The 14,362-nt window shown below is 37.7% G+C and overlaps 1 long non-coding RNA gene across 2 annotated transcripts in view; it reads left to right on the top strand.

Annotated features, from left to right (window-relative positions):
* Positions 1 to 14,362, top strand: part of LOC141371347 (uncharacterized) — a 95,645-nt gene that overhangs the window by 60,300 nt on the left and 20,983 nt on the right. For both annotated transcript variants that reach the window (XR_012376244.1, XR_012376242.1), the window contains one exon: positions 2,005 to 2,175. This is a non-coding gene — a long non-coding RNA (uncharacterized lncRNA). The remainder of the gene's footprint in view (positions 1 to 2,004; positions 2,176 to 14,362) is intronic.

Here is a 14,362-nt window from a genome sequence, read left to right as displayed (position 1 = left end):
TGTGCCAAAAGGATTAAGTCCCACATGAGGATATACATAGATACATATGCACAGGGACTCACAAAGGAGTACTCACAAACAGTATTATCTAGGCAAACATAGGTGCAGATATTACAAAAACATTTAAATCAAAATGTGTTAGTAGCGGTTGCATCTGATAAGGAGTAGAGATTGTAGGGGGAGCATGAAGAGAAATAATAACTCTGTGCCCTATATTCTTTTCTATTGTTTGTTTTCCTTTTCAGAGAGTGTGCAGTAACTTGTTTCAGTGAACATGTAATTACTTGTTTAATTAAAAATAAATAATTTTCAAAACAGCAATACAATAATTTTGTGTAACATTTAGGGTAATATAGGATATTTTTGGCTGCAAGTAATAGAAAACTCATCTTACAATTATCTGAAATAATAGAGCATTTGTTCCTTGACACAGTCAAATCACAGAGTTGAAGAGTTTCAGGGCGGGTTAATCCATGGCTCTGTGATGTCGTCCATGAATGAATTTCTTTCCCTTTCTCTGCTCTGCCATAAATAGAGTTGTCTTGTCCAGGACATAGTAATGTTCAGAAGCTGGAAACAGGAAGAGGGTGCATCCCTTCTTCTGTCAGATTTTTCCCACATCTTTAAAATCTCTCAATTTTATTTTTTTATTTTTTTTTAAATCTCTCAATTTTAGAAAATTTCAAGTATACTCCCTTTACCCAGCTTTAATAATTATTGACATTTTGCCAATCTGTTTCATTTATTTCTTTCCTCTCCCTTTCTTGTTTGAGTATATTAAAGCAAGCATCATATATTTTGCCCACAAACATTTCAGCCTGCTTTTAGCAGGTATGGATATTTTTATTTAACCATAATATCATTATCACATATAAAAGTCGTAGTAATTTCTTAAAATCATTTACACACTAATCCATTTTCAATTTTCCCCAACTATCTAGAGAAAAAAATAATTCAAATAAGGCCCATATACAGCATTTGGTTGTTATATTTCTCTGAGCCTATTTCATCTTTAACCATCTCTCCATTCATTTTATTGAAGAAACTGTGTCATTTACCCTGTAGACTATCCACATTCTGGACTTGGTGGATTGCTTCCTTGCGATACATTTAACTTGAACTTCTTCCTTGTATTTCCAAACTAGGATTTAAATATAGAGACTTGAATAGATTGAGATTTACTTTTGTTTCGTTTTGCAAGAACAGTTCATAAGTGCTACTGTGTACTTCCTAAAAGTTCAAATCAGAGCACAGAGAATGTCTGGTTGTTCTACTTTTAGTGGTATTATGATTCATCAGTGAATTCAGAAGCTGTCAATAAATTCCATTCCTTATAAAATCCCACGTCAACTTTTGCATAATATTTTGGCATTTACTGATACTTGTTGCCTAGCTTCATTATCTCTTAATGGTTGCATTTATCAATTGGAATTCTTGAATAAAGAATAATTTTTCCTCATCAACTATTTGGTTACTCAAAATTCAGGAGAGAGAGAATAAATGCTTTATACTTTCTTTTCCTTATTTTTTTTTTACTTTTTCCTGTTCTTAAGAGTGATGAAATTTGCCCATCCAACCATCTTCAAAAGTTTCTCCTTACTTATTTGCCACTTGCACAACACATGCCCATTTTTTAAGTAATCATTTGCAAGGGGAATGGAGTTGCCACAATTGACTTGAACTAAACAAGCCCAGTCTTTTGAGAAGAAGATGGCTGACTTAAAATTTGAATGAATTGGGTGGTTTTTGGTAAAGAAGAGACAGAAAAATCGCTAGTGGGTAGGCAACAACAATGCACGGTTGAACACTACCGTCTGTGTGCATGTGATTATTACCTCCTTGCTTTTTGATCACTGGCAAGTTAACTGTATTTACTAAAATAAACCTCATCCTTTACCTGTGTACTCTGAGTACTTTTTAGTTTCTTTGAATCTTTATTTTTATATGTTAACCAAATCCATTGCAACTTTTTTTTTTTTAAGATTTTATTTATTCATTTGACAGAGCACAAGCAGGGGGAGCTGCAGGCAGAGGGAGAGGGAGAAGCAGGCTCCCCACTGAGCAGGGATCCCAACGTGGGGCTCAATCCCTGGACCCTGAGATCATGACCTGAGCCAAAGGCAGATGCTTAACCAACTGAGCCACCCAGGCGTCCTTCCGTTGCAACTTGTAATGGTAAATTTACCTCACTGTGTTACTTCCTTCTGCTTCAGTGGCCTACCATTGCTTTAAGATTCCATGGCCTGAAACCTTTCCTGGGGCCGATCTCAATACCGTTGAGTTCTTGCTACCCAAGTCACCTGGTGAATATTTGAAACCTCTGTGTGAGATTGAAGCATAGAAGAACACTGGGAAGATAATTTTTAGCAGAGATGAGTCAGATTTCCCTAATACAGGATTTTATCCCAAGTTAGCTATATTCTAGCCCCAAAGAGCTGGTGGTTTCACTACCCACATTGATACCTCCTAATTACTATGATCTTTTCTATACAACACGATTGTGTCCAGTTCTTATAACATGCCTATGGATATAAACTATTTCTAAGATGAAACATATTTTCAAGTAGGAATAAATTATACTTTTATTCCTTTAAATAATTATCAGTCAAAATTTCAAAGCCTGTTATTGATAATAACATGGTTACTTTTACTCCATTTACTGAGAATCAATGATAGGCTAAGCACTTACTTAATGCTCCCAACACCCCAGTGTGCTAGGTTTTATTGCTCTGATTTTACAGACACGAAATCTGTAATTTAAAGAGTTTAAATAACTTTTCCCAAATCTTTCTGCTCAGTAGTAGCCGAATAGAACTGGAACCCTGGTCTTTGTTTTCACTTCTACCTCTCTCATGGGCAGCTTCCCCAATAGCTTTTTTTCTTGATTCTCTCTTTCTTTTTTATTTTTATTCTTTTTTTTAAAAGATTTTATTTATTTATTTGACAGAGAGAGAGAGAGCACAAGTAGGCAGAGAGGAAGGCAGAGGGAGAGGGAGAAGCAGGCTCTCCACTGAGGGAGAAGCAGGCTCTCCACTGAGCAGGGAGCCTGATGCAGGACTCGATCCCAGGACCCTGGGATCATGACCTGAGCTGAAGGCAGCCGCTTAACCGACTGAGCCACCCAGATGCCCTTCTCTCTTTATTTTTTAAAATGATTTATTTATTTATTTTAGAGACAGAGGGTGGGGGGAGGGGCAGGGGGAGGGAGGAAGAATCTCAAGCAGTCAAGCAGACTCCCCACAAAGCACAGAGCCCCACACAGGGCAGGATCTCACAGACCCTGAGATCATGACCTGAGCCGAAACCAAGAGTTGGCTGCTTTACCAACCGAGTCACCCCAGTGCCCCACTTTTGATTCTCTCTTTAATTCTTTCCCTGAATGACTCCTTAATGCCTCGTGTGTAGATTCTTTGCTTCTGCCTCTGTGTCCTGTAGTCTCATGATCTCTACTAATCTACTGAGTAAATCTTAACTTTTCCAGTGTAAGAGAAGGGGAAGCCCCAGAAGCAATGCTAGAATTTTTGGAGTAAGGCAAAGAGGCTATGAATTCTCATACATTAATATTTGTTCCATTATGTTTATGAATTTTTTCATAAATCTATTCTTTACTGTTTTAAACTGCTGACCTGATTAAACACTTACCACTATATTATATGTACCTCAGTGTCGGAGTTTCTATTTACATTGATAACTGTTTTCACTTTTTACTTCAAAGTGGTGAATAAATACATGTTTCCATTCAGTAATTCTCAACTTTTTTGTAACCTCATGAAACCTTTTGATAACAGGCCATCCTAGAACAAATCAAGTTGTCAGACATTTATTAAGTGCCTATAATAATGTGTTCACTCCTATAATAAGTATTGTGGGGAGGCAGAAGTTATAGTTGCAAGGTAGTTAGGATTATAAAATTAACGAAGGGGAAACAATAGCAAGTAGGACAGGGCAACATTTGCTGAAGTATAAGGTGGAGATTGGGAAAAGTATTAAGAATTTATAGAAGTGAGGGGTTGCTGGGGTTTGGAGTTGCCACATGGGAGAAGTGGGATTTCAGCTGGCTCTTTAAGGAGAACAGCCCTTGGACGGTGAAGAGGAGAGAAAACATTCCAGACCAAGGGAGCATGAGTAAAGGCAAAGAAACAGAAATGCATGGATGCCAGGGAATAAGACTGAAGTGATAAATAGAAACCTTTCTGCTTTCATGGTTGTTGGTTGACTAATTTGTGCCAACAGTTGTCTTTCTATGTCACACACATTTTAGTACTGTCAGCCACAGTACTGTTGCTTTTCAATATTTCTAATTTGCTTTGTTGTTGTATGAGCTACACTCTTTGGAGTTTATTATTTTTCTTCATGGTAATGAAATAGTGATTTTTTTTTGGTTCATAAATTGTTTCACGTGTCTATCCCAGCATTTAGCACAATACCAGGCATATGACTGGTGCCCAGTTAATGTTATAAGTGGGATGATTGATTACATATGGTATATAAGGCTTAATTAGGTTTTTTGTTTTTTTTTAAGATTTTATTTATTTATTTGAGAGAGAGAGAATGAGAGATAGAGAGCACGAGAGGGAAGAGGGTCAGAGGGAGAAGCAGACTCCCTGCCGAGCAGGGAGCCCGATGCGGGACTTGATCCCAGGACTCCAGGATGATGACCTGAGCCAAAGGCGGTCGCTTAACCAACTGAGCCACCCAGGCGCCCCTTAATTAGGTTTTTTAAAAAATTATTCTCTGAAGTCACCTCTTTTTTTATAAATCAGAGTGGTATAAGAAGGGACAGAGTCAGGTATATGTCACCATCTCAGGGATTTGGAGGAGTGGATTGAAACACTTTCTTTTCTTCTGTGTCTGTGAAGAAGAGGGAAGGTGAGGGCAAGAAAAATATTGTCACTTCAGAGAAAAACACCAGTAAGGCTCTAAGTGTGAGAAGCTTTCCCAGTGATGGGAGGATTGCTCGGCTTTGCTTCCCGTTTGCTAACACTGCATTGTTGTGGCAAGATCCTAGATACCATGGCAGACCTGTGGGTGGCCTCACTTGCAAGCACCTCAGAAATGTGCTCTCCTTGTAACCAAGCCATGAAATCAAATTTTGTTTGGAAACTGACTGGCTTATACTTCTCTTTGAAGTAAGCATGTCACAGGTATTTATTCCCAGCACAACAGCTTCATCGCCATAACTAATAAATTCTTTACACTGAAACCATCTTTACTAAGCACTGGCATGGATAGGAAGTGCTCCTGGAGTGAAGACGTTTCAAAGACATTTTAATACAGTGGCACCATGCGGAGGGCATTAATCTTTCTTGTGATTTCCTCTTATTGTAACAATGGAAAAGGCTTCTAATGTGCAAACCTCGTTAAATCAATCATCTTGGGACTTTAGATGCACAGTGTGAGAAAGGCAACAACTTTCTCTACCTTAAGGCAATTTTCCATATGTTTTGGAAGTTGGGATTTAGGGAAAATAAGCTCTTTGATGGATTTATGATTCAGCTTCAGATGTAATATTTGAATTATTCACTTTATTAGCTAAAAGAAATAGAAAGTCCTAAAGAGCTAATAAAATGAGTTTCATTTTTGATAATATTTATTGTTTACATTGCTGCTTTGGACAATCCTTTTATATCTTTTAAGCTGTAACTACACTGACAGAATATAATAGGAAATGTATTAATTTGGAACAAGGAACTATTTAACTGTTCTTTATTTATTTACAATCCTCTGCTATTTTTGTTAAGAATTTAACAGCTTTGATTTGACAAAGCAATTTTATGAAGAAGATTAAGAAGTGTGAGGAAAATGCTTAAGACAAAATGTCCTATGTTAATTATACTTCAAAAAACAAATAAAGACAAATGTCTTAAGAGATGCAGATTTTTGTCTAGGCTTCATTTCTTCCTGTTTGTATATAGAAATATACATTGAAAAGGAACATCAACTTCCATAATATTTTAAATTTGGACCTAAATGCACATGGGTTATGCCTATATAACTACAACATTAGTACTGGCAGGTGGGAGTGACAGAGTTGTAGGAGGCACTGTTTTAATGTTAGAATGAGATCGGCCAGAAGAAATGCACAATTAAAGCATTTGCTTTAAATTTCTGCTGCTATATTAGGGAAAGAAATGAATTCAAAATGTTAAGCTTGATTTGCTTTTATTAAATGCCATCTATTATTTACCTCGCTGCTGGGGTATAGCTGGACATTTCATAGCAAGATGGTTAGTGTGGGAAGGTCTAAGGGTTTACAGGAGCACATTGGCACCATTGTTTGTGCATCTGTATCTAAACCATCCTGCACTTAATTTGGTTCAAGTTTAGAGATTGCTGGATCTCTAGTGAGCTCTCTCTGAACTATGGATATTGGTTCCAGGAATACCTAGATCTATAGACCAAGTGAGAAACTCTTGCCCTGAACTCAAGAATTCCACAAATCAATATCATATTGAACCAGTTTTCTCACCTGCTTTCCTATAGTCCCGGGTTTGGTATTTTTGGAAGTTATATTAACTCTTCCAGAGACATTGATGTTATATTTGTAAGGGACAGGTATTTTCTAATTATATCATACTGTGTTATCTAGCTCTATTTCAGTTTGAATTGTACTTATTATATGGTACTAAGGTGTTAAAAACAGAGACCAAAGAATTAGCTCAAACAACTCTATTATTTAAAATTAATTCATGCTTAGTGTTAGGAAATTTATAATATCAAACAATTGCATTTCAAAAGTTATATATATATATAAACATATATATACATACCTACATATACTATAAACATTTTGTAGAACTGAGATTATATTCTGTAGTCTCAGAAAGAGGAGTGTAGCACCATTTAAAAAATCCTAATTGTATTACTTCGCATCCTGAAGGATCACTGACTCTATAATCTTTAAACATTTGTTAAACCATGGTTTTCCTCAGAAAACCAAGGTTTGATTAAGCACTACAGCCTTGGAAGAGAAGTAGAACATTGCAAGTATTTATACATGGCCAAAAGCTTGCATGACATATAGGTAAACTTACACTATCTTCTAATTGACAACCTATATCTCTATGGCTCGCTCAGAGGAAAGTGACAACTGTGGGAATGAAATATGCCATCAAGAGAAGTGGTTATCTAGGTTCTAACTGAGCAGTGGTCATTTTCCAAATATACTTCCTTTCATAAAGTTGATTTACGTATGGGTGGCATCATGTGTATTTTCAAATAAGAACAACATTATTTTCTTCCTTCTCCTCCTCTTCGCCCCTTCCTGTCCATTACCACCTCCTCCATCTTCATACTTATCTGCCTTCCACAGGGTTTGAACCTAAAAGTACCCCCAGTAGGCTATTCAGTGGCCTTTGCTTGCCATCAACATTTAACAAAATTTTCCTCTGTGATGACCCATCTACCTACACAGTTAAATGAAGTTGCCTACAATGCAGCCTGTCTTTCTTTGCTGTAGTTCTCTGGGCAAGCTGGAATGAGCAGGTCCCTATTCTCTATTTACCTAGCCTTTGTATACTTTTTGAGATTTGAATATGTGAACTGATGTTTACCTGGTCGCCTTCAGGAGATTGTGCAATAGAAGTTTTGGTTCTACTGGGAAACTTTGACAGTGGATGAGATAAATGAGCAGAATATGTCCCTGAACACTGATGCTTGGATAATAATGGGGCCAGAGAAGCAAAAGGCAGCAGTACCCTCAGTGGTTAAGGGCTGGTTTCTTTTTTCATCAGGGCAAAGAGCAACCACAAAGCAAGGTCTTCACTGGGTAGAAGGGAAAGTACTCTTACAATCCAATCACAAGGAAGTATGTGAGGAACTGAGGAGCTAGCCAGAAGTGAAGGGAAGATGGTAGGTCTTTCAGTGGAAGGCTTGGAGACAAATATCATTTTATAGTATTGGTTCTTATACTATATATATATATATATATATATATAACACACATATATATATGCAGTATAGTCTTTGTTATTACACTATATAATAATAAAATACTATACATTATATACTATTCATTATTAAAAAATTAACTATTTTATCCAAAAGCATGTGATAAAATACTATAAAGATACAATGGTAGTGTTATTATTGTACTCTCATGCCTTCCACCTGCTGCCAAATATGCCCAGGAAACTTTCATATATAATATAGAACATAGTTGCTACATGCCTGTAATTCTGATTTAGAATAAGAATGAATTATCTAAGAGTATGTCAATCTACAACAATGGAATTCCTGATTTATTTTGAGAGGAGCACAATTTGTTAATAATGTGGTCTTAGGGGCTCCTGGGTGGCTCAGTTGGTTAAGCTTCTGCCTTTGACTCAGATCATGATCCCAGGGTCCTGGGATCAAGCCCCGCATCCTGCTCCCTGCCCTGCATCCTGCCCCCTGCTCAGCGGGAAGCCTGCTTCTCTCTTTCCCTCTGACTGCCACTCCCCCTGTTTGTGCTCTGTCTGTCAAATAAATAAAAAATCTTAAAAAAAAACAATGTGGTCTTCTTTCCTCTTTCCCCCCCTGCTGGCAGTGCAGAGGCCTTGGCATCTGGTTCTTGGCTTAGTCAATCCTATTCATTCTACCTCTGTCATCACCCTGCATTGCTGTCACCTACAGCTCAGCTCCACCCAAGGAGAGGCTTGCCTTTACTCCCACCCTGCTCTATTTGCGCAGTCATCCCCATATACCCAGTTCTGCTCACTGCTGCTTGTTTACCCTGATACTTTTCCTAGAGACTGATTGATTCTGGCTTTCACCTTGTTTGATGAGTATTTAAAATGTTTTCCAAGGTCCTTACGAGCTCAATTTGATGTCAATAACCTTTTTTCCCCCTTTGTGCCTTTGATATTTTATACCTTTTCCGTGATTAAGTTTTTCCATCTATTTAGAACAAAACCAATTTAGCCAGCAGAACTCCAGATGGGGAGCTTAGGTTTGGAGACCACCTTATTTTTGCTGTACTTGCAAGGATGCTGCAAGTGTCATCAAGTGTTAGGGCTACTGATGGACAATCCAGCCTGAGGGCTTTTCCAAACTCAGCTCTTGAGAAAGTGATTCTTGCCCCTAGAATGTTAAGAAGATGAGAGCCTTAATATTATTGAATGACTTTGGACTGATTAATAGAGTAGATGTTATTGCAAAGAGGGGGTAGAGTGTTTCACAGCTTTCTGGAGAATGGTAGAAGCTGGGAAGAACACAGAAGGAAACATGGTAAAAGTAAACCAGGAATGGGAAAAGGATTATCAAATAGTGTTGAGGCCTGAATAAGGTTGAAAAATGTTTGGGATGGATCCCCACCCGGAAGGAGCCAAGAAGAAGGAGCACCAGGTTAGGTAGGAACTTTGAGGACAGAATACCGTTTCGTGGCTGCAATGGTATCTTTGTGTGTGGGAATCGAAGGCGACAAAGACCTATCTCAAAGAGTAAAAGGTATATTTTGCGCTGAATGTACCTTGTCAAAAAGCAAAGCCAAGTACAAATAACTACATTTCAAAACCCAGTTTACGGGCACGTGGGTGGTGGAGTCAGTTAAGCGTCCAACTCTTGGTTTTGGCTCAGGTCATGATCTCAGGGTTCCGGGGTCAAGCCCTGCCTCGGGTTCCGCACTCAGCATGGAGTTGGCTTAGGACTCTCTCTCCCTCTCCCTCTGTTCCTCCTCCCTCCCCTGCACACACTCTCTCTCTCTTTCTAAAAATAAAAATAAATAAATCTTAAAAAACAAAAAACATGAAAAAGCCCCCAAAAACCAAAACCCAGTTTAAATCCAATAGGCCCGGCAAGAGAGGAATCTACAGAAGGAGTCAAGGTTATTAACAAATAAAATCATCTTGAAGAAGCCTGGGATGGGATTAGAAAAAAGATGGGCCAGGAATGACTCCAGAGCCGACATGTGGACAGCTGCTACTGTTTATTCGGTGGTGGCAATCTTGGAAGTTAAAAGCAATTGAGGAAAAAAACGTGGTAGGAGTTTGTAGAAGCCAGTCCATATTGCTATCTGACCTCTTTTAGAAATGGTTTACAATCTCAGAGCAGAAATTAGGAATTTTAGGCTTTGGAATTGGCCAGGCAGATAATTGGAAGGATTTGAGGTGGAATGATTAAAGAGAGTAGTGGACTAAAATAAAATGAGGTTCTGACTTTCTAGGAGAGACTAATTGCTAGGAAATAATTGTCATAATTGGGTTAAATAATGTAGACTGTCATGGTATAAATTCTTAAATAAGTTCTAACAAGATACTACCTTTATCTCAAGTGTGATCAACTCTCCAAAAATCATATTCAAAATAATTTGACCCTTCTCTCTGTTTATGTTTCAAATTTTCATTTCTTCCTTTACATTGTAAAGGAACTTTGCAGCATTAACTTTTCATTTACTCTTACAGTGTAATGTCTCTGAGAGGTTTAAAGATGTGGTACGTGTGAGAAATGTACCCTCTACATTATTCATGTATCAATCATGAGCTAGAAGAAATCTTACATTCTTGATACACAGAGCTGTATAACTATAGCAAAAATGGTCAGTCCAGTTTGGTGCCTGCTCAGTGACATCCCAGGGGCATTGCATGAGTGAGAACCTGGAGCCTTAAATTTATCACCACTGTGGTATTAAGGTGAATCATAGCAAATCATATCTTATGGTTTCATGTTCAATTCAACCACAGCATATAGACAAGGATTATTTTAAATTTAGATAAAGAAAATATGTGGAAAATATCTAGTCTGTGTACTCATTGTATCCAGCCCATCTATATAATTCAGAAACAAGATTTTGGACTAAACTTGCTAGAATTTGGCTCATATAAACTGAATAATTCCTTGATCTCTTCTCTTCTTATTCCTTACAATCTAAGCCACTAGTCTACGCAAGGAGCATGATTATATTTGAATCACAAAGTGTGGTACTCTTTGTTTATCAGAAAGTTTTACAGTGAATTGGGACTATGATGCTATCTCCTTGCTGTTGTCAAAGCAAGTGTGAGTCATAGATAGATGGACAAATTGCATGTATAAAATGCCATTTATTAACAAGTTTTAAAATTTACTGTCTATAGACTATATCTGAAGGACATATATTGCTTGTGAAAATAATCATTGATCTTTACAGGTATTTTCAGTCTCTACACATAGTGAAAATTAGTAAAGATGTCAACAACTTAGGATGGTCGTACGTGGCAAAGAGCAAATTTGGATTAATGTCTGTTTGTGGCTACTAAGAAACTCATGAGTTTTCTCCATCACCTACACAGGTACACAATTAGTGCCACCCAACTAAGAATGACTCCTCTTGTATAACCAGCTAAATTCCCCTGGCTACTAGGGCTATATTTTTCACTTGATGCTGATATCTGCTAGTTCCTTCCCAGGTGCTGCTCTTTGTGTTTTCTATAGATTTCATCCTCAGTGGCCACCTGGTTTATATTCCTTTTGTTTGATTCTCGCTCCCATCTTTGGTTCTGAATAGTTTTGCAGAGATCAGCATATTCTATTTCTTGCTGAATGCCTCCCTTTCTGTGAGTTACATTTTGTTGTTTTTATACTCTCATTTAATCTTTTTCTTGCCTCTTTTCTAATTAACTCCATCGTTGCCTCCTTCATTATGCTAGTAATGAGGTCACAAAGGTGTTCTGAAATTTCTGCTTTTCCCCATCTGCTTCAGGGTTCCAATTAGTTTTCTTTGGAATTCTAAAGTTTTTTTTTTCTTAGTAGAAGCTTCCAGTAAGGCTAACTCTAGGATGGCCTCTTCATATGAAAACTTTCAAGATTATTCAGGCTCTCAATGGTGTAAAAGGCATCATTTTCTTTAGCATAGAAATGGAGTTAGAGACAACAACAGTTGAGCTACACAGAAAATTTAAATATCTTTTGAAAGAGTGTGAAGTCTGTTCTTCCAGATTGCAAGTAGATGCAGGTGAGAAATTTCAGAAAGACACTTTTATCCACACTTGGACGTGAAGGGTATGTAGCTAACACAACAAAATGAATTTTAAAGGAAATTTGCAAATAATATATTTTAAGGAAAAAGTTTCTTAACTTTAGTATCTTGCTCCTGGAGCATTATTTTCATACAGAATTTTTCAGTAGACTATTGTTTAGCCATTGCTATGGACTGAATTGTGTCTCCCTGAAATTCATATGTTGAAGCCCTAACCCTCAATGTGACTTTATTTGGAGATAGGGCCTATAGGGAGGTACTAAAGTTTTAAATAAGGTCATAATGGTGGATGCCCTAATCTGATAGGATTGGTGTACTTATAAGAAGAGCAAGAGGGACCAGATGTCTCTCTTTTCTTGCATGTGCTCTGGGGAAAGACCATTTGAGGATAAAGCAGAAAGGTGGCCCTTTGCAGACCAGTCCTAAAAGAAGGAGTTGTGGGAAAGAGAGAACAAATTCTAGGCAAAGAGGGCAGCACATCTGTGCTGAGTTTACAAGACCAAAGCTGAGCTGGAGTGTTGTCCGTTCGAGAAGCTCTAAAAGTTATCATTAAGATTGTTTGGAGTACCGTGAGTGGAGTTGTAATGAGAGGCGAAGTTGGAAACACCAGAGGGCACAGATCATAAGAGGCCCTACATGGAGTGCTGAGAGGTTTGGATTTTATCTTGAGGCAATGGCAAACATTAGAAGGTTTTAGATCAGGAGAGTACTCAGTTACATTGGTTCTTCTCTTGGTTTTGAAGAGTCCTCCTTTAGGTTCCTTTGTTATAGTTGGTATTTACTTGGAGTTTAGCAAAGAGTAATTTGAAAGTAAAGGAGGAAAAGGCTTAGGGGTCTTCAAGTAGTCATTTAATTGCTTTTCTGTCTCCTCCTACCCTCACCTCTAACCCTGTTGAACAGGAGGTTAAAATCCTGGGTCAGAATGAGAGGGAGGCACTTGGACTGGGGTTTTGGACTGGTTGGCAGGAGCAGAGAGCTGTGACTCTTGGAGCTTCGCTCTGGAAGGGTATTACTAAAGTCCGACCTTCCTCTGAAGTGGCCAGAGACTCCAGCTAGGGTTTCCAGTCCTCTCTAGATCTTCCATCCGGTGTGTGTGGTCTCGTCTTCCCTACCCTATCAATCTCCTAGCTACCCTATTTGAGCTTTTGATATTTACAACTTGTATCTGACAGATGACTCTTAGTTACAATTTTAATTACTCTGAATATTTTATTTCACCTTGTATTTTAAATTTATGATATTTAAACCCTCTGTACCACTCTCTTAGGTAATAATGACATTGTATTTTCTATATATTTTGGCCAGTATAAATAAATAACTTCTGGCTTTTAATCTTATAATCTTTACATGCAACATACCATACCAAACCAATATTATATACAACTAACCAGAGGTGGAGTCCCTAAATGCTTTCATGTGGGAAGGGAAGGATTCAGTGTGGAGAATGGATTTGAAGGAAGCTATTGCAGGGATCCTTGTGAGGGACAATGGCAGCCTCAGCTGACCTGATATAGTGGCAGAAATGAGGAAAATAATATATAAACAGTAGACATGGTAATGCCAAATGATAATAATAATAATAGAGAACACTCACAAGGTACTTTATTTTGTGCCAAGCACTGTACTATGTACTTTACCAAGGTATTCTCATTTAATTTATTTAATCCCTGCAACAGATTTTGTGACTTAGAACCCCATCACTGATTCACATACATCTAACCATTGACTGGCAGCGTACTTCAACTGACCTTCTCAACAGCTTTGGTCATAATAATATTGATTTCCCATCAGTTCCGTTAACATGCCTAGTTCCTTCTTACTCAGGGCCTTTGTGTATGCTGTGCTGTATCTGGAATGTTCTGCACACTCATTCCCACCCACTCCCAACTCAAAAGCAATTATCTAATTAACATCTACTTTCAGATCTAGCTCAAATGTTCCCTACTCAGAGAGGACTTCCTTATCCCCAAATCTAGGTGAGATCCAATTATTTCATTATCTTATAACACATGTATCTTTCTTTCCAGTAATAATCTCAGTTGTAAATTTATGTTTATTAGTATGTTTATTTGGCTCATTGTTGTTTCATACACTAGGTTATAAATTTACGGGGATAGGAACCATACTTAGGTTTCAGTTTTATGTGTTTATTTATTTTTGATCACCATGATCTCCCCAGTACTTAACACATTGCATGGCACATGGTAGCCATTTGATTAATATTGTTTAGACAGATTGTGAGTTTGAAGACTTTCACTTTTCCCCATTTACTTTTGAGAATTCATCAGTTTACAATGATTCTCTCACTATACCTGTGGCATCCTTTTCTAGTACTTAAGAGTGACCATGGGTACTCCAAAAACTATGGCACTAAGGATTTCTCTTGAACAATAATAGTCATCACGCTACTGTGACTTCCAGCTTCCATATGTC

Source organism: Callorhinus ursinus, unplaced genomic scaffold, assembly GCF_003265705.2.
Source record: "Callorhinus ursinus isolate GAN/ISIS: 27379988/994484 unplaced genomic scaffold, GSC_fseal_2.0 scaffold3, whole genome shotgun sequence".
Lineage (NCBI taxonomy): Eukaryota > Metazoa > Chordata > Mammalia > Carnivora > Otariidae > Callorhinus > Callorhinus ursinus.
The sequence above is the reverse complement of the archived record's forward strand: the minus strand, read 5'-3'. Positions and strand labels throughout refer to the sequence as shown.